Here is a 21,909-nt window from a genome sequence, read left to right as displayed (position 1 = left end):
GGGACGCCACCCTAACCATCAGCAGTGCAAGGTTATTTCTGTTCTTCCATGTATGGGTCAAAGCTGGGTTGAGTAGATTGGCCTCAATGTCATCAATACCCGAACGGGCTTTTTGAATCTGTATCAGACTGGTCACATCCGTGCCAGATTGGTGCATTCTCTACAATTTGGAGGTGTGCTGATGGTCGTTGTCCTTAAGCCTCATAGCTGATGTCCTTACACTTTTATCACAGTGCTCATCTGCAAATTTTAGTCTAGCTTTTTTCTGCCACTTTTGGAGTAGTGGCTTCCTACTCGAGGGAAACCCTGTCAGATTCATTCAAATAAGAATGGATTGCGACTTAACAGCAACTTGACAAGCAGGCCGCTGCAGCTGTGGTAGTGTCCAACCACTACAAATCTTTCAAATTCAGAAATAACATCTTGCAGATGACCGCAACTAAAGCCATTACTGGATGGTGCCTAACCATCAGCAGAAAGTAAAATGAATTGTAAGGTTTTTCCCATTTATAATTTGTGTTTCAAAATAAATGTCTACATCTGGACATTTATGAAACAAGACAAAGCTGCACTGGAGTGTTTCTCATCTCAGAGATGCCTTGGTTCAGAGGCTGAATATGAACACCTCAGTCACAGATGGGATCAAACCACCACACAAGTGGAAATCCAGTTTGACATACCGTAATAACGAGTCATGTAGGGGAAAATGGTCTTCTTCCAGCTATATAATCATCTTTAAGCCTTATATAGTCTCATTTTCAAAATTTGAGGAAGCAATAGGGTCCCATCCAAGGTTACAGGATGGACGATAACCTTGACCAAAACCAAACGTGACAGATTGACAAAAGTGAAAACATGCAGGAGCTGAAGCAAAAACAAAAGGTCAGGTCAGGCCCATAATTTGTTCACACTTCAAAAGAAAGGAAACTGACATCCAGTCAGGTGGAAATAGGGAGGTGGTCTTTCTAATTTCCAAAAAAAAAAACTAAACAGTGTCTGTGGGTGGTTCTTGCTTGGATCAGCATAACAGAGCACTATCCCAACATAAAATTTAAGGACTTATAAAGGACTCGCTTGGCCCAATTCCCTTGGGTTCAAGGAACCAACACACCATATAGTTTGAAACACTGATTAAGGTTCATTATTGTTAAAACATGCCATGATTGGTTTATTTGTGAAATTGTGGGTGGAAGTGAGATGAAGGTCTTGGATGTAATTTGTATAGATGTTGGTGGCCAACTGGGATGATAACTGGCTGAAGTTAGCCCCTGGACTTCAGGTTAATGCTGATTAAACCTAGACCCCCTGGACTTAAAAGTTAATTTCGAAAGCATTGGGCCAGCCTTGAGCCAATCGCTTTCTGACCAGAACTACTTCTTACTCAACACTAAGTCAAAACTGACATCAGCCTTTTAGAAAATCCTGAAGGCAGGGGGCACTGTGGTGCAACAGGTTACAGCACCCATATCATGGGCTTTTCTCAGAGTCAAGGATGGGTCCTTCAAAGCCGCTCTTTCAAGGATGTTACGTCATCGAATCTCGCCAAGCACTGTTCCAATGTCAAGGGTGCTTTAAAATTCTATCAAGTACTGAGTCCATGCGTGTATCCTCTGCTTGCTTGGAACACCCACAATCCTGTGCGCACATGATTTTTAATAATGCACCTGCAGCTTCCTGAACACACGTTCCATTGTGTGTTCTCCGTATTCCAGAGAGAAGCCTTGCCTCATCTTTGAAGGATTCGACTCGGCAGGACTCGTTCTACCAAGCACGAATCCTTGACTTTGAGAAAAGCCCCATGCATAGGTCCGAGTGCCCACTTACTTCCTGTCACACACTTCACTGTCCTATCTTAATACAGGCAAAAAGCCCTCCACCCCCCCAAAAAAATATGTAAGGGATAATGTATAGAACGACAGGGCGAACCGGACCCCAACGCGCAGCGGAGGGGTCTTCTTCCGCCCTGAAGGGACTTATTTTCCCAATAATGACGGGCGTTCTATACATTATCCCGCTTATTACACGGCTACTTGCCAAAACGAAACAATAAACTCCCCACGATGTGACTCTTTAGCCTACATAGCCTAGGCCAGGGGTCACCAAATGGCGGACCGCGGTCCGAGTCCGGACCCTGACGTGATCCTATCCGGACCCAGACCATAATAGCCTAATTTAGATTTTCACGTTTCGTTGGTTAGGATAACAGCATTTACTTCAGGAGCTTCAGAAACCATCATTGCGCTTGCTGCTACTCAGCCAGTGAAATCTGTGAATTCTGATAAAGTCAGTGGGGAAGAGTGGAAGAGACTCACTTATGGGGAAGAGACTCACTGATAGCCTAAAATGAGCGAGGAGAGGGAGAGGAGATGGGACGAGAAACAATCAGATGGATCTAAGTTGACAATAAGTAAGTTATTTTCGAATCATCGATTGCTCAAAGAGGAGAAAGCTAGACAGCGAGAACAGAGCTTTATATAACGATACGGGGGCAATACCACGCAAAACTGTCACGTCCGTAACGCCAACTAAATATGGATGTGACAGTTTTGCGCGGAATTGCCCTGGACCTCTTCTACATATTCTGAGACAGGCGATTTTTAAAAGCGCCAATTTGAAGCACCTCTACTAGATAAAGCATATATTTTGAGCAAGCATAGGGTAGGCTAGGCCCATTCAACAGTGAACTGAGGCCACAGAATATTTTACGATTTAAGAAGGCAATATGATTGATCCACCACAATCAAGTTAAGCCTAGGGTACATGCTTTCACTGCCCAACAATATTCCTGGGTTTCCAGCATTTCGGGTCAACATAAAAAAACAAAAAGCGGTGCAAGCGGTGATTTAACGGGGTCCGAGCAAAATAAACATGAGGTAGCATAGCTTTTTAGTTTACATATGCTTTGATTGTTTGGGCCCAATTGTTCAAAAAAACGTGATTGGATTTCGGTTATCGGATTTCAGTTACCGGATTTCGGCTATCGGATTTCAAATCTTGAAAATGGGTTGTTCAAAGGGAAACAAGGATCCTGAAATTGGATTAGATCACATAATCTATTCTTGGTTTTGATCTGGATAAAACCTTTGTGTTGTTCAAAACTTTTGAGTTGGATTGGAATAAATTTGATCCATAAAATGATGAATGAAATCATAAAACAATACTCTAGTCTACATATAATGGAAGGCAGTGACTGATAATGGAAGGCAGTCTGATAATGGAAGGCAGTGTTTCCCACAGAATTGAATTGTATTTGTGGTGGTAGGTGAAGGGGGGTGGGGGTGGGTTCTGTGTTAAGTCAATAAGATGAACAGCCTATAATTATACAGTTATACTTGCCTTGCACGACAAGTCCTGACTAGTAGCTGTAACGTTATAGTGTGCTAACCTCCACAACCCAACAGTATTCTATTCTAGTATGCTAACCTCCACAACCCAACTGAAGGAACTATAGGGGGCGATATGGGTTGAGGTAGAGTGAGTGTGTGGCGAGCAGGCAGAGCCTCGGTCAGAAGGCTCAATGGTATGGAGTGATGACACGGAGATCGCAGGTTTCGGTGCAACACAAGTGAATTTTATTTGAATTTCAATTCATCTGTTCTTTTGTTCTTTACTTGTATGTGTGCTGCATCAAAGAGGAAACAAACAGAAAATGGAGTAATCAGTGAAATGGGGTAAATCAGTACAGATCCCAACTCACAACAATAAACTGAAATCATATGGCTATATAAGGTACAACTAGAGATGCACCGATTGCAATTTTCTGGGCCGATACCGATTTTTCATAGAGTTTGACCTGCCGATACCGATTTTAGCCGATTCCGATTTCATTTCTTCTAACCATTTTACAGCACACACACAAATAGTTATTTTCTATCTTTTCTTTGATAGAACATGTTAATATAGACGTGTAATCAACTTATCAATGATGAAATGGCTGTTAAAAAAAAATGGAACCGGTGAGCAGACAGATTCTTTTTCAAGTCTAACTTCAGATGCAGTATCAAATTATGGATTAAGTTAAGTTATGGAACACCCATTTTATGCTTCTCACATCCAATATCCAACTAAAGATTTAAGAACAATTTTCATGATACATTTGAACATACTACCATGTAACATATTTTCATATGCATTGATGAATTTATGGGAGGGTGAGGGAAAAGTGGTAGCAGCCTAGGCTATCACGCAAACACAGGGGAGAAGTGCTAATAGCGATTAGGTGCTCCACCATATGAAAACAGTGCACGTCTGTTTTGCGGTGAAAGATTTAAATCCAAATTCCGATTAAATGCATCAATTAGGCTATAGAAACTTTCAGAGACGACTGATTCAGTATTCAGAGCATCAGTTTTCTTCATTGTAGGCTACTATGTCAAAAGCAACTTTAACGTTTGTTTGCCTTTCTAATAGGCTATCGTTTGTTCACTTTCACGACATCCACTTCTCAATCTGCTAGACTAGGGTATTTTAAGACATAGCCCTAGTCTACGTGCAGTACAAAGTTAGAGTATTTTTTTTTTCAGTGGAGTAGAACTACTAGGGCTACTGTATGTCGCTGCTTGTTGACATCTTTGATTATTTTTAATGTCGCAGTCGTTTATCTCCGTTCAGCAGGCTTGTGGTTCAGCTGTGGGCACGCAATTAGCGGCAGTGACGGGCGGTGATGAGTGATGTTTACGTAGCCTAATGAAGTGACAGCTTAGTAAATTCCACGCAGTAGGCCAATGGTAAAGCACAGCGTTTGCTGCATAGAAAAACTCAGTAGCCTATTAGCGCTTTCTTTGTAGCCCTACATCCAGCCCTGAGTGTTGGCCTGGTTGCTAGCTTCTTCAAACTTTGCAAACTCAGCTGGGTGTTGTTACAATTGCGGCGCACGAGTGTATTTGACCGGCATAAAATCGGCATGTCTCAGACTGACCGACCGGTCGCCGGTCATGGCCGATCACGTGAAAATCGGCCGATTCCGGTCACCAGCCGATCTATCGGTGCATCTCTAGGTACAACTAAACAATACTTGACATTCCAAGTCAACCAACATCATCTAATCATCTCTCACATGGGAGTCCAAAACACCAAACCAACAAACAAAGACCTTAACTTTACACATGATGGCAGAGCTACTCTACAAACTGATAAACATCACAAAAGTCATAGTGAGGGTCATTAAAGTGATGACTTACGTTTACTCAAAGACGCACACAAAGCAGGACACACTGGAGTGCTGGGTTGAGATAAACAAAAGAGTGAACTGAGGGCGAGCAAACAATTTATCCTGGTCTGAGACCCTGCTCCGGAGCTACAGGGTTTTCCAGCAGATAAACTGGGCGTGGTTAGGTGGCAGAGCCAAACAATTCTGCAATTTCTCCACAGCACTTTCACCTCAAGGACTTTGTGCAGATTTAAGTGTACATTCGATATAAACTTAGGGAGTCTTTTCACCAACAGTATTCTAACAATACTCTATTGTAGTATGCTAACCACCACAACCCAACAGTATTCGAACAGTACTCTATTCTAGTGTGCTAATCTCTACAACCCAATAGTATTCTAACAATACTTGATTCTACATGACTATTTATTTGTCGTGGATAAGATGAAGGGTTTGATAATGGAAGGCAGTGTCAGTGAGAATTGAATTGTATTTGTGGTGGTAGGTGAAGGGGGAGGTGGGTTCTGTGTCAATAAGATAAACAGCCTATAATTATACAGTTATACTTGCCTTGCACTACAAGTAGGGCTGGGATAAACGATTATTTTTTAAACGATTAATCTAGCGATTATTTTTTCGATGCATCGATTAATCTAACGATTTATTTTTTCAGTCCGATTCGATTATCTCCCCATTAATTGACTAATAGCAATGTTGATTTATATATCTGAATAAAAAAAAACATAAATTCCTTAACATTGCAATATATGTTTATTGCTCTTAAAATTCCAAAATAAAAGACTATACAAGTGCAAAGTAATGCATTCTTAGTCAGAGGTAGCATTCAATAAAGTTCAGTAGTGTATAGGTCTAATTGAGTGCCTGTCACTTTAAGACGTTCGTTCCCTTGCAATTGTAACACTAACGCAGTTAAAACGCAGCTGATGTATGGATGCAATTCATAATGTAGATAGATACTTTATTGATCCCCAGGGGAAATTCAAGTTAGTTCAAATAACAGTTTGTACTTCTCCTTGGGACAAGCACTTTTGAGTCTTGGAAAACACTTTTCCATTTACATCAGGATTTTGCAAACATTCAGTGTCAGAGTCAATAAAATGAGCCCTGAGTAACGAAATTGACAAGCAGCTGTAAGTAAGCATGCTAAACTCAACATCCAAACAGTATTCTAACGTTAGCTTTGAGATACTGCTTGATTGCATAACTTAACTAAGTTTAGTCTCCTCAATGTACTGTTGTGTTAGACCTAGCAGAGTTAACTTGATTGCAGCAGTTTTGAACAAATTTGCACAGCATGGTCATGATGCTAAGCGGATTTAATAGCAATTAAGCCAGCCGTGTTCTATGCAATGCTTCTATGTGGCAACAACAATCCTTCAACAATCGTGAATATTTTGTGTTAAATGCGCATGCAGAGGAGGGGCAGGCGGGGCAGGCAGGGAGGGGCAGGGATGCGCAGACTAGAGAGAGCGGGCGGGGCAGGGAAAGGCTGCGTGCGTAAAAAGTGCAGCTCAAAGGATTTTATCTTATCTTTAATTTAAATAGTACAACATAGAACATCAATGTGTGACGGCCGGTTTTGGCCGCCCCACCACAGATTAGTCAACGGATGGGAAACACTGAAGGTGTAAAATTCATATTTTGTGTCGACGTAATCGATTAAGTCCATATTGACAAGTAGCTGTAATGTTATAGTGTGCTAACCATAGACATAATATACATAGACGCCGCATCGACCGCTACTCCTTACTAGCGCTGACGAGATTTGGAGCCGCCATCTTGGACCGGTCATCCACTCCACTCAGTGTAATCTGTTTGGCCTGTGAGATGAGCTGTCAGCGCACTTAATTAATCATATCTCACTGAATACCGAACAGATTCTCACTCGTTTTTTTTTGCTGCAAAGGTCATGCATGTAGCTATGATACAGGACACATGATTGAGCGTATTTTAATATTCATAGTGGGTTTAACAGTAATAGAATATTCTGATATATGATATAAAGTGACCTGACGTCCGATATCAAAACTGGGAACATAATCCATGTTTGACAGCATAGACAAAACTAGTTTGATACAAGTTTAATGAGTTAAATATAGTTCACAGTTGACAGAAAAGTTCCATCAACAGCATTATTCACAGAAAGGTTCTATAAACATTTAAGTGAGATCAGTGCCATTCAGACATCTGAGGGGTATTCCAAGTAGGCCTATGTGGTTTAGTGACAAACTTGGGTAAATTGACAGAATAAGTTGTAAACCTTCCAGTAGAAAAGCTGTATACAGGAAACATGGTTGTGTGTATTTTAATATTCATAGTGGGCTTAATAGTAATAGAATATTCTCATATATGATATATTATAAAGTGATGACATCCAATATAAACACTGGGAACATAACTAATCCATTTTTGACAGCATAGACAGAAACTGGTTTGATACAAGTTTTAATGGGTTAAATTGACAGAAAAAATCCATTAACATTTTCAGTTCAGTGCCATCAAAAATAAAGTTTGATGAACAGACATTGGTGTGGCATAAGTAAAGGAAATGGAGTAACTGGGTTCAATATCAACAGCATTTGTTAGACAAGTTCCATAAATATTGTAAAGTGCAAGTTTGTAGGTTTGTTTCTGATCCTTAAAAAACAGACATGGGTTTGGCATAGTAAGTGTAACTTCATCAATTCAAGACAAAAAGGTGACTTGTCACTTGTACAGTGTCAATGGGTTCATCAACAGCATCTGTTATTTACAGTTCACAGAAAGCTTTCAGCCCCAATGAAGAGATTAAATAAATAAGAATTAAGAAACATTTTAGAAACTGCTAAGATCAGCCCCGTTCATTGCAATCAGTAAAGAATCGGGGAGTGTCTTCACAGGCTCAGTGAGACAGAGGTTACTGTCATGCAGTTGGTTCTATGATTTCGATAACTGGTGCATGTAATTTTGTATGTTCCCACCTTGCTAAAATTGCTTGGGTACACTTTGGCTAAGAAAAAAGTGCTTCAGACAGCAGGTGGGCAAATAAGATAGCAGTACATAGTGAAACTGGGTAAACTCCCTAAAAGAGGACTGAGTCAACCAGACGATGGGAAAATGGGACACAGAGTGGTGAATGCAGGTGATGAAGGTGGAGCTCATAAATCAAATATTCAGTCACAGTGTAGCAGATGCCCTCCAATACTGCAATGAAGAGCTGCACCTTCCTCAGTTCCAGGGATGTGAGGAGACTATTCAGTTCATTCACAGTCTCCTTGAGCAAGGCAGTTGTTCTGGGGAGATATAAAATAAATAAATGAATAAAATGAATAAAGGAATTTGAGAGGCATCTTATTCTTGTTAGGGTAAATGACATGTGAATAATACAGTGTTGGGCAAGCTACTTAGACATTGTAGTGAGCTAAACTATCAGTTACTCTGCTATGAATAAAACACTACACAATACTACCACCCAGTCAAATGTATTATTAACACAAACACAGCAGTAGGCTAGTTCTCTACATAGGAAGCTACTTTAAATTGTGCCAATTACACATGACAAGAAAAGTGTAGCTTGTGTGGCTAAGCCACTTGATAAATAAAGAAGTTAAGCTATTGAAAAGTTACTTTATTCAGAAAATAGTGAAGCTACCAACACGCTTAGGCTACAAGTAGCAGCTAGCGATTGCCCAATAATATAGGCTACAGTCTGTGCCACTTGTGTAAAATTCGCCAGCCAAATCTAGTATGATTTATTTCTACAATAGCCTTTTTGTGTCAGTTGTAATCTAAGTCAGTGTTATGGAATATGACTTATTAAGTCTCAGTTCATAGCCAGGTGAACACCGAGTAAACAGCCTAGCTAGCTGGCTACGATTCTCATACAGCAAAGATCCTTGCTCCTTCTCAACTCTCTGGTAATATTCTATTCACAAAATACAACCATTAGTACGGTAATGTTAAATCTTACTTGAGAAAAGTAAATCCCCCGAGCCCTGTTTGCGATGGTTCGTCGATTTGAGCAGGAACATGCTGCACAGTACTGGCATCTTGTGTCTTCTGCTGCAACGCAACGAGGAGTATGACCGGTCCAAGATGGCGGCCGCATTTCTCGTTTCCAGCAGCCAATGCGGCGTCTATGTATATTATGTCTATGGTGCTAACCTCCATAACCCAACAGCATTCTATTCTAGTATGCTAACCTCTACAACCCAACAGCATTCGAACACTAATGCTTCAAGTGGGATTTGAACTCTCAACCTAAGGATTACCAGTACAAGGCATTATCCCACTGAGCCACTGTCAATCCTACATGTTGGCCAGTCACATTCACATGGTGAAAATGTGTATTGGTAAACACACAACAAGAAAAAACTCCAAGCATACATTTGACAGTAAAATTAAGGGCTTTCCTGAAAGAGTACACCTGAAAACTTGTTGAAATTCTGGGGCAATTAGACATTTGTAGAGAAGAACACTAATGGATGAAATATAAATATGATAGACTTAATGATGAAGGAAAAATAGTAAACAAAGAAGTTCCCCTAAATGTCAGAGTGTCTTAGCATTCTGATTCTTGGCAACTAATGACTGGGTATGTTGATTGCCTGATGTCATTCAGGTGCTGTTCAATTGTGTGAATCTTCAATAACCAATAGCATTCAAGCATGAGCCTAAAGCTCTACCAGGGATTCAAACTCTCAACCTAACAAACACCAGCACTAGGCATTATCCCACTGAGCCACTGCCAATCCTAAATAATGGGCAGTCACATGGTGAAAATGTGTGTTGGCAAACACACAACATCAAGAAAATTCCTAGCATACATTTGACAATAGAATTAAGGGCTTTATAAAAAAAAAAAGAGTAGAGATCTGAAAATGTGCACTGTTAATGGTATCCACCTAATGATGGTTGTATGGTTGTTATCCAAGGAAAAAAAATAAAAACTCATATAGGAATATAGGCGATATAGGAGAAATGGGCTGAGTGGTCGAACTTTATTGGCCTATATCTGTGAAATGGAAGAACATATCCAAATTATTTTGATAACTTGTGTGAGGCTTGGTCTAAACTTTGTCTGTGATAATTTTGGTGAAGATGTGATAATTTTACTCAAAGCCTGTGAAACTTTTTATGATGTTTGGCTTTTCTCTGAAATTGTGGCAAAAGTAAACATTTTTAGAGCATAAGACCAGGGTGAAAAAGATGCATCTGAATTTAGAGATTAATATGATGAAAGAATTTTGAGTCTAGGTCAATTTGGTAAGGAGAAATAAGCGTTTTTGACAAGAGCGCCACCTTTGGGTGCAGTACCCCAAATTTTGGGTTATGGGTAGTGGGGGGGTACTGGTAACAATACTTGAAAATGTCAAGTTTCTAGGACTTACGGTTTATAGGAATATAGGTGATCTAGGAAAAAAGGCCAAAGTGGTCTAACTTCATTGGCCTATATCTCTGAAATGGAACGAAATATCAAAATTCTGAGCAGTAACTTTTGTGAGGCTTGGTGTAAACATTGTCTGTGAGAATTTTGGTGAAGATTTGATTATTTTTGAAGAGTGTGAAACTTTTTATAATGTTTGGCTTTTCCATGAAATTGTGTCAAAAGTCAAGACCAGAGCCAAAAAGATGCATCTGAGTTTAGAGATTAATATTATGAAAGAATTTTGAGTCAATCTGGTAAAGAGAAATTAGCATAATTAACTTTTTTTCCAATAGCACCACCTTTGGGTGCAGTACCCCAAATTTTGGGTTATGGGTAGAGGGGGATACTGGTAACCATACCTGAAAATTTGAAGAGTTTTGGAGTTACGGTTTAGGCTGCAGTATGACTTTTACAGAATTTTGGCCAAAATCGAACGGTACAGTTCAAGGAACCAGCTGTGGAATATCCATCCATGTCTCAGCTCAAATTTTATTTTAAGTTCATGTTAAGATCTTAAAAATAGCCAAGGCTACTGAGTTTTACTCCCCAATTACTCTTATCTTGTAGCCTGGAAAATCCAGACCCTGATAATCTAGAAAGATTAAGGGTCTGGCAAAGAACAATGTAATGGCCCAACTCGAAGGGCGGCAACAAGCATGCATTTAAAAATCGCACTGCAAGCAATTGGATAACCCTAGACCAATGTGTACTGTCCTCCAACGTTGCAGCGCTGTCTTAATCAGTTTAGCTGGTTTCCCGGAATGTTGGGGTAAAAGTAACGTGCATCATTGCTCTTTGCTAGAGTGTCTCGCAGAGTGTCTCCAGGGTACTTATCTTGCCTTATTTCTCCTCATTTCGAATGTTGCCTTTTAGGCTACTTATTTTATTTCACATTAAACATTAGGCCTAGGCCTACAACTAGGCTCCATCCAAATATAAAAAAAAAATATATATATACACACACATACATACATACATAGCCTAAACACGCACGTTAAACATTATGATGCTCCGGACCTTTGCTTGAGGACATTTTCCGTAACTGGACTTCGCTGAAGATTAATTGAATACCCCTGCCCTAGGCTATAGCCTATTTGTTACCGTTTCATCGTGGCTTTGGGTGAGAAACAAATAGTTCGACAACAGCACACGCTGAACTTGAATCAACCATTCTTTAGAACACAGCTGATCAACTGTCTGCTTTCACTTTTGAATGAAGTTCCAGTCCTTGCGTAGTGATATGAAAAACGTGAACTAAAAGCACAAAGCCCATTTTCCTTGACAGCGGTCTGTTATACTTACTGTAGCAACGATCTGTTAGTGAGAATTAGCAGACCACCGAACGTTGGGAAGGCCCATTCAAGTGAATGGAGCATTCTGCAGCATTATGAAGAGCCGTGTAATAAAAACATATACAGCAGGGTGTGTAAATGTAGTCTGCTGACGTTGAAACTACTATCTGTATCTTTTGTAATGAAAGCTTCCCCGCAACTTCATTTCACTAAGCCGCCCTCTGGTCGCTGATTGGTTTACCTTCCTGGAGGCTGAGTTAACATTAATACTTATTTACTTACTTACTTAAAGCTTTTATTGTCCCCTAAGGGCGATTTGGTTTGCAGTAGGACATCCATAGACAACATAGGACAAAAAGTACAACATACGAACAGGGTTTCCAGACCAACCTTGTGGAAAAGAGGACAACCCCTATCCCTCCCCTGTTCAATTGTCTCTCTTCTTTCCTTCTCCATCCTCTCTCCTCTTCTTCCCTCAGAGAACCTTTGCAGCTTTTGCAGGACTATGCATGCTATTCAGAACAGCTTTCAGAGAAGTCATGTGATTTCAGGGAAGCCCTGGTGTGTGTGTCTGTCTGTCTGTCTCTCTCTCTCTCTCTCTCTCAGCAGCTCGCAGGGACATGACGAGACCGTGCAGGCCACTGCAGCTTTCACAGAAATCACATGGCTTCAGGGAAGTCCTGGCACAGATGTGCCTACCCATAAAGCATTGCAACACAGGGGCGCCAGTCAGACAGCGGCTCTGGAATCACCGCCACATTCAGACACAGGCTACTTGGGATGAATACTAGTGTGCTTGAATGTGGGGAAACATTTAGAGAACATATAAGAGGGCTCAGTATACACTTTTCTGTGAGAGTCCAGCCATAACAAATACTGGCAATGCAGCTGCAATAACGTCCACTTGCAGTGATGCAGCACATGATTAACCACTGACCTAACTCGCTCGGCATTGTCAATAGGGCTTTAACAATACACCAACTTCACGATTCGGTTTGTATCACTATTTTTGAACCACGGTTAGCGTAGCTAGCGAAGCGGTCATATACATGGATTTCTATGGAACGTCAAGAAAACATGCGTGCGCAACCAAGAGGCAGAAAGCACCATAGAACAGCATAGAGCAATGCAAAAGAGCAAAAGAATAAAATGAGTTTTTGTGCTGAAAACTGCACCAATTCGAAATCACGATGGTTAGAGAACGTTAAATATGTTCAATATCCCTAACGGAACGCATGTCTTCGCCAAAAATGGAGTAGGTAAGACTGTTTTTTAGTGGCAGGCTAGCACATACCGTTGACTTGCGCTAGCCTAGCACCTGCGAACTCTGCAATTAGAAGGACTGGATGAAACGTGTTGAAAACGGTCTCCACTGATAAATATCACACTTGCTTACTTGGAAATGAGGTCCTATGTCCAAAATCCTGAACCACCCCTTTAACAGTACCCATGTAATACTATTTTTGTCCACTGGTGGTTGTTTTGGCGCTGTTTCGCGTTTGCCATCAAAAACGGAATGAAATGTAGGCCTATCTGCAAACAATGTAAGAGGCCTATGCTGACTGCATCAGTGCTCAAAGTATTCTAAAAGTTTATAAATGAATTGTTAATAACTAACTAACTAACTTATATTCAAGTCATATTTCTGGGACTTTCTGGGATAATTATTTTTATTTGTTCAAATGTTCATACAATGTTCACAAGTTCAGGTGAGTGAAAGTTAGAATGGTGGTCATTTCAGACCACTTCAGCACTTCATAAAATTCTCATAGTTTGAGAACTTTACATATTCAGAGTTCACACATTTTTAATGAAATATACTTTATTCAACTAAGGTAGACTGCTGTTGTTCACAGCACTAAGCTATTTATGGTTACTGATATACTCCGAGTCTCTGGCCCTCTCTTACAGCCAGGCATAGTAAGCTGGCCCTCTGAAGAAAAAGTTTGGGGACCACTGGTCAAAAGTAAGATGTGTGTTGCTTATGCGGCCGTGTAAGCGGCAAAGCACTGCGTGAAACACTAGGAAGGGTGTGTCACGGTTCTGCCTTTTCACATTGCGACACAGGTTCGTGGATACGAGTGTCGCGATTTCGGTTTCGAATCGCATGTTACAGCCCTAATAGTCAACGGCTTGAATTCACTGCAGTCTTTAAAAGGTGCTCCAAATGATCATACGTTTTAAGCTAAAACGTTTTTGTCACTTATAGCAAACATCACCTCACCATCCGCTAGCTGCCTGTGTCCTGAATACACTGTAAAAAAACATGATCTCTGGACAGCCAGGCTCCAAAAACAGCCACAAAACAACTTGGGCAAACCTTGCCCATAAAAACATAACAAACTGTTCCAGCAAATCACTGACGAGATGTGCATTTAGGAGACTTTCAATTGCACGGGAGGGAGGGGGAGGACGTAGCGAGCTAGGTTTCTGTTTTGTTTGAACTAGAGGTCTGCACGGGACTTATTTTTCAGAGAAAGACTCCAGATGTCAGTTTCTTGGTTCTGAATGTAGGCTAACAACTGAAGTAGGCCTAGTCTGGTTCTCTATTCCTCTGTAATGCTTTCGATTTTTGAGTTTTGACAATGAGCAGCATGAACAAATTGAACCCACGTAAACGACGATATAGGCTATAGGCCTGCTATCCGTCAGTTATGCTTAAACCCCGTTTTTTACTGCTGCCTAACAGAACATCCAGCTGAACTATAGTTATGAACAGTACTTTAATCATTTCCATATTTAATTTCACGCACATATTTAATTTGCGGGAGTGCAGTCAGTGAATCATCGGTTTGTCCCGCACCCGCGAACGCACCTCTCTCATCCCGCCCGCTCCCGCAAAGAGCTTTCAAAAGTTGTCCTGCGCCGCACTCTTTTGCGTCAGGACCCGCGGGTCTACCGCAGGAGTGCAGACCTCTAGTTTGAACGTCAACAGAAGTGACTTTACCCAGCATCGCTTAGAGCGCCTTTAAACAAGTTCTCTGGTGGACAAAACTACAGTGAAAGTCCTCAGCACTGATGGACAATAGATCCATACCATACCCAAGATATCACTAATTAGAGGTGTCATGAAGTGATCTTAGCCTACAGATAAGAACAAAATGATTCATACCCCTGGCAAATATAGATTTAATGTTGGTTTTCTCTTGACCAATATGTTTGACACTTCCACATGCCAAAAGGTTGTAAGACAATGTGGTAGAAACATGGAATAAGAAAAAGAAGCGTTTTCATTTTCTGCTAAAAAGGTATGGTCTACAATCATTGTGGAGACATGGAGAGGTTTGGTAGGTATTATAAGAACCATTTTGAAAGCTGTGATCATTTTAGACATGCAGTTTTTCATAAAAATGTTAACAAAGATGAAAATGCTTCTTTTTCTTATTTAAGAGAAAACCAACATTAAATCAATTTTTGCCAGGGGTATGAATCATTTTGTTCCTAACTGTACCTGCCTACAGTCTCATGTGCAGGGTAGATTGCCTATTAGACAAGAATGAATGAACACTCAATGAGTTACAGGTGCTAACCAGACTGACTAAAAAAAGTAGTTGGTGTAGTGTACCTTCCACATGTCTGCGTACTGTCCACACAGTATTGGGGTTACCAGGCAGCTCTGATACAGCCATCTCCGACACCTATCGAGATAAAACACAGGAGAAGACTTCTAGAACACTAGCTTTTTAAGATACAACTTACATGGCCTTTATATTCCATTGCTCTCTTACTCATATCACACACACACACACTTGATTGCTAGATTGGTTGGTGAGATTGAAAAGAAATCCCTATTATGTAACTTATGCTCAATAAAACATTTCTAAAGGGTAAGGTTTCTGTTTATCACCCCCCAAGAACTGAACTACATGAAATTGTATCTGGGAGGGCTAGATTAGTGTCACAGATCCAATGGGCAGAATTATCATTAACATTTCAGCTATAGTACAATAAAGCTAAAAGTAACTCTGCACATGTTCCTTGAACTTGAAGTAAGTAAATTTTGCACAACTTGCTTTTTTGATTAGCATGGGAGTACATGCTTATACCCCTTCCACCAGAAATCCATGTCTTATCACACTGGCTGTGTGTGCTATAGGGCAGTGGTTCTCAAATGGGGGTATGTGAAGGCACTCCAGGGGGTACGTGAGATTTTAAAATATAAATATATTTAAAAAAGTAGAATCCATGCAAAAATACTTTAAAAACAATTATTTAATAAATATTTCAGGAAAATATAAGTTCATAAAATGAATTTTATATTCCAGTAGGCTATTCAATTTCATTATCCTAAAAACCCAGAGCCCCCCCACCATACCAGGATGGTTCGACCCAACCAGTCACATGCCACCCGCCAGCACCTGTCAATCACTGTCAAAACTAAAACAATGGAGTCGTGGTTGAAGCGTAGCGGTAATTATTGTGAAAACACGGAGGGACAAGTGGCAAAGAAGGCTAAACCAGAGCCAGCAAAATTCCGTGCTCTGTTTTAAGTCTTTTTTTCTCAACTAAAAATGCTTTGCACTGGTTAGGAGGTACCTGGCTGAATTTCACAGGGGGTACATCACTGAAAAAAGGTTGAGAACCACTGCTATAGGGCATTGACAAATAGTCTACTGGTAAGCCAATAGGACACGAGTATTTTTTGTCAACTGGGGAACTGCTGATCTGCATGATCCACAAGGGTCACATTTTTAGGTTGGAAAATCCAGAATTCAGATTAATCCGGAAGAATCACATCCCTGATTATATCTGTAGAAATGTGAAAAAGGTATGGTACACACACACATCTGTGAAAACGTACCTCCAATCCATGTCTCAACACTCTTAATGTTGATCTGGGGCCTCGTCCACAGGCCACGTACAACTGGGGAGTGTCCTCATTAGCCAGATTGGCAATCTACACACACACACAAACACACACACACACACACACACGCACACCCACGGAGAAAGGTCAGTGGCAGCATCGACTTGGCATGTAGGGTTTACTGTCCAGGGCAAATGGACTCTGAGATCAGAATGAAGTAGCTCTCTCCAGTGCTCAGTCAGAGAAGAGACATGAAAGATTCATCAGCAGAGTAGAAAAGAGTCCATTAAAAGAGGAAATACAAACAGACTCTCGGTCACTGAAGTAGGCATGCAAAAAGTAAATAAAAATAATTTGTGTAACTAATAAAACGACCAACTTTTCTGGCCTCTGTATAGTACACGTGTGCACACACACACACACACACACACACAAAGATACAATAACAAGCATAAGAAACAAGTGCTAAATCTACTGTGTGACAGCAGCCGGTTTTGTGATGGTGAAGAACTTAAGAGCTACTTAAGAAAGGTTAAAATGAAGGGTGTGGCACCAGTTTGCATGGAGTGTTAATAATAGACAAGATGGTGTTAAAATGCTGTATGTGTGAAGCTTATGAATAGAATGCAGAGGAAAAAATACTCAGAAAATTGGAACAAGAACTGGTGGGCTATGCAAAAGGAAACTACCTAATTGTAACCAAAGAATGCCCTTTTTTGGCCAATACTGCAGAATCGAAGCTGAAGCTTGAAAAACAAGGCGCTTCTATATCTGACTGCATGAAAGTCAAATTTATTTTCCTGCTAATCGCAATGATCTTAAAGGAGAATTCCGGTGTGATATTGACCTAAAGTGTATTGAAACATGATACTGAGTGTGAACGTATGTCTCATAGCCCATCTCGGCTTGTCCCCTGCACTCCAAAATCTGGCGCTAGTTAGCCGATGCTACCAACAGCTTTTTCAATAGTGGTGCTTCGGCATCGGGCTAGCCATGCAAATAAATCACTGTTTTACACCCATTTACGAGGCTCAATGTATCTCCACACTTCATTGGTAGACTTCCGAGGGCCCTGACATTTAAAACGAGACATTGAGAACTTTGAAAAAGCACTGGTAGTTTACTTACAAGACGATTTATACAGACATCTTCACGAAGTTTAGCGTTTGCAGCCATCTTCAATTTAGTCACGATAAGTCGAGCAACGAGTAAGAATGAACTGGTATGATAAGGGATCAGATTCCAAAAATAATTCAGTGGAAATGCATGGATTCCAGTTTCTTCCAGTAGCAGCACTGCATTAAATATTAGAGGACAGTTTGCACCAGGCTTGGAATTTCACCATTCTGGGGGCAAGGCCACTTGGCCTTCAGTTGGGCATATTTGGTGGTGGGCACAAAGGCCACATGTCAGGGCACCAAGGCCAAAGTTAACTATTAGTAGTAGGCTATAAAAATTATCAAAGTTGTATTTAGCCTATTCACTGCAGTAGACCTGCATCACTGTATGAAACATTACAAAAACATGAAATGAAAACATGACATATTACATAGAACTGTAAATCATCTGACTATCTAATATTTACAGATATCTAGGCTATATATAACATTTATTTTATATTTGGCCTGTTATGAAATCATGTATTGAACAATTTAAGCACAGCTCAGCTTTAAGAAACTCAAATAGCCTAGATGCATGCTTAGCATTTTGTGATCATTAAGGCTACTTTTACAAACTCTTAGTCAGCTGTCCTCTGATTTATCAATATATAGGCGATTTTTGTAACATTTATTTTGTATTTGGCCCGTTATGAAATCATGTGGAACAATTTAAACACATTGTAAAACTTAAAGCCCAAATTTGGAGACATCCATGCATGTCGAACTTTACTGCAAATTCAAAACTGGATTACTCTGGAACGGCTAACTGTACAGGGGACTGCTTTACACCTTTGTGTTCGGTAAGGTCTCCTGTTTATTCTGATATATGGGTTGTCATGTGTTAAAAGAAGGGTTCGTAAAGTATTACACCGAGATGAATGGGTATGGAGATCATGGGACGCAAAACCTTCAGTAGAATGTATGATTAAATTGAATTATATTATTTACTTTTCTCGCCGTTCCGTTACCGTTCAACACAGCAATTATCGGCTAACATTGTTTAAAAGCTGAGAAAAAGCTCTTTCATGTGATACGTGTGATGTCTGTGTGATGAATAGGCTACTTCGCGAGTAGTTCAACTGAGAATGGGTGAATTTGGACGCACTTTCTTTCTTGCGCTGCCAATTTCTCCACTGCGTAAATGACTAAATTAATTTGCGCTGTGAATGCTAAGATTATTTTGACAGGCCACAGGCTAAATAAAAATCGCTATTAGTAGGACGCAAAGCAGAATATTGAAAGAAGGGGGCACCAAGGCCACCGTGGCCTGTAAACCTCTGATTTTCAAAGGGGCCTCACGGCCAACGCAAAGGGCTACGACGGCCATGGCCGTCGTGAAATTCCTACCCTGGTTTGCACTACAGTATAAAAGGTAGGGGCAACGTGGCCTACTGGTTAGGGCATCGGGTCTGTAACTGAAGGGTTGCCGGTTCGATCCCCAACCAGTAGGGGAAAAAGTTAACCTAGAAATCTAGACGCACCTTAGCGGCTAGCCTAGCAACTCTCCGTTGGCTTGTGAGCTCGAAAAATTAAACTTCTATCAGGCCAATCAAATCGTGTATAGAGTTGTTAGGCGGGCTTAACATAATGATTGATGGCAGAGTTGCAACGGTTTTGCTTGCATTCCCTGCTACTTGAAAACAAATAAGATAATGTTGCTGTTGGCGAACAGTGTGACACGAGTTAAGCTTTTATTAAGTTGCCAAAAGTTTGAACTAGCCAACTAGCTCCGCTGGTGGGAAACCATGGGACTCATAGCGCTGTCCTATTGCGTGCAGAGGAAATTTGAAAGACAACCGATTATCCCGTCCCTCGGACTGAGCACTGCGAACGGTGAGTGTCCAGACCCTACATTTTAATGGGGGTCTGGCTCGTCAGGCTAGGAAAAAGTGGGTGGGGGAAGCTTCAACTAGGCTACTGATCTGGAGTTATGGCAGAGATAGGATATCGTAGGTGTCATGTGTTGTAGTCAATGTTCAGGCCAATATTCATCTACTGCAAGTTCAGTAGGCTGTCAGTGTGAAATCTTTTCTATTTATGGCCTTCTCTAGCCTATGTCCATATAGGCAATCTCTGGTGTAGTTACAAGAAAAATGACTTAAGTTAATTGTGGCTTATAGGCCCAATGATGTTATGAGGTTTCTGCATCAGGGACCATCCTTCTGTTCATCATCTCTCCTATATTCTCCACTCCTTCCTCACCCCTCTCTTTCTTTCTCTTTCCTCTCCTCTCTCGTTCTCTCTCTTCTTTGGCAGGCGGATAAGTTCGACATGTGTGCTGCTGACTGTTAAGACCCTGCACTATTTTACCTCAGGTAGGCTACTACTGAAGAATTGGTCAGTCATTGGCAACATAGCTTGTTTGTGAAGGATATAGAATCTTTGATATAGCCTAGTGGGCTAAAGGTAAATTATCACCTTAGTCTTCCTGTAGGCACTTTCTTTGAATTTACACTTATTATGTATTTAATAGGTTTCTACACAATTAGTATAGTATAGTATATACTTTTTTGATCCCGTGAGGGAAATTTGGTCTCTGCATTTAACCCAATCGGTGAATTAGTGAAACACAAACAGCACACAGTGAACACACAGTGAGGTGAAGCACACACTAATCCCGGCGCAGTGAGCTGCCTGCTACAATGGCGGCGCTCGGGGAAATCACCTTTGGCCAGGACGGCCATTTATTGGAACAGGAAGACACAGACACAATCAGACACACGGATTATGAAATATAACCGTGTTTGGAATGAAAAGGTAATACTATGTCAGATTCAGAGCCGTTCTAGCCTAGTGTATTAAGGTGCACTGGTCGAAAAATTGTGTGGGCAACATAGTAGACATGAAACTGCAGTCAAATTGGATCAAAATTGACATTAATACAGATATGGAAACTCAGGCATATGATGTAGACTCAGGCATATGTGTGTCCCTCATTTAAGTTGACAACAGTCAAGATGATAGAACACTAACCAATGTCATTTAATTACTAATCATGGTCTTACAAATTAGTCCACATCTGTCCTCTTTCTTCAAATCACCCCATGGCCCTGTTATTATAGTGAGTTTGTGCTATGGACATTCTGAATAAATGACCAACTATTCCAAGACTAGGACCTAGGACCTGCTCAAGTCATTAACTATTTTTTATTATTATTATTTTCAAAGGGCAAATGGCAGTGTTGTATGGGTTTGTAATGTATATTTGTAGTATGAGCACACAGTAGATAGATAGATAGATAGATAGAGATAGATAGAGATAAACTATTTACACCATTGGATTGTTAGCACTGCCAGGCGCAAGTGGCCTACCCAGACGCCAGAAGCAACCCTGCAAGACGCAAAGTTGTAGTGGAAGGATGGAAGTCACTCAAACTTGCCCGCCAGATGCAAAACTGGCTGAGTTGTAACCAAAAAAAAAAAATCCTGGCCCCTCTGTTTGGAAGGATTAGGACTGTATCTGACTAAATGTGGTTGTAAAGACTCCGGTGTGTCAGCCAAAACACAAATGACGAGGAGACAGGATTTTGGAGTTACTTTTCTTTTACCTCCGAATGCAATGTAGTCTGCAATACACAGAAAGTAACCAAAAGGCATATTACAATCAGGGTATTATCAAATACAAAGGCAATACAACATAAATTGGATGCACATTGTATACCAAACATAAAATTGGCATGGCAGACAGCCACTGACTTTACTAAGAGCACCCTCTACTGGTCGCTCAAACACAACCATGAAACAGTATAATGGCTGCTATATGCAGGGGCAAGTACTAACACATGTCTACTTAGAAATGACGGTTAAACTAGCAATTATACAGTTCCAAACTATACAATATATCTCTACAATTTCGCTAGCAGACAACAATAGAAAGGAAACGCTAACACACTGCAAGAAAACCCGCGGCTTTATGCATTAATCTCCGTCGGTTAATCACGCATTTCTCCCGAACCTCCGTGATTATAAGGTCCAGTATGTAGGAAATAATGGAAAATAAACTGTAACCATTCCAAAAATGATCACCATATGTTGTCAGAGAGTAAGGAAACACGATGAATTGAAGCAATGGC

At 40.6% G+C, this 21,909-nt stretch overlaps 1 pseudogene; it reads right to left on the bottom strand.

The window, feature by feature from the left end:
• Positions 1-21,909, bottom strand: part of LOC121724088 — a 50,238-nt pseudogene that overhangs the window by 25,280 nt on the left and 3,049 nt on the right.

The sequence above is a fragment of the Alosa sapidissima genome, chromosome 11 (genome assembly GCF_018492685.1).
Source record: "Alosa sapidissima isolate fAloSap1 chromosome 11, fAloSap1.pri, whole genome shotgun sequence".
Taxonomy (NCBI): domain Eukaryota; kingdom Metazoa; phylum Chordata; class Actinopteri; order Clupeiformes; family Clupeidae; genus Alosa; species Alosa sapidissima.
The sequence above is the reverse complement of the archived record's forward strand: the minus strand, read 5'-3'. Positions and strand labels throughout refer to the sequence as shown.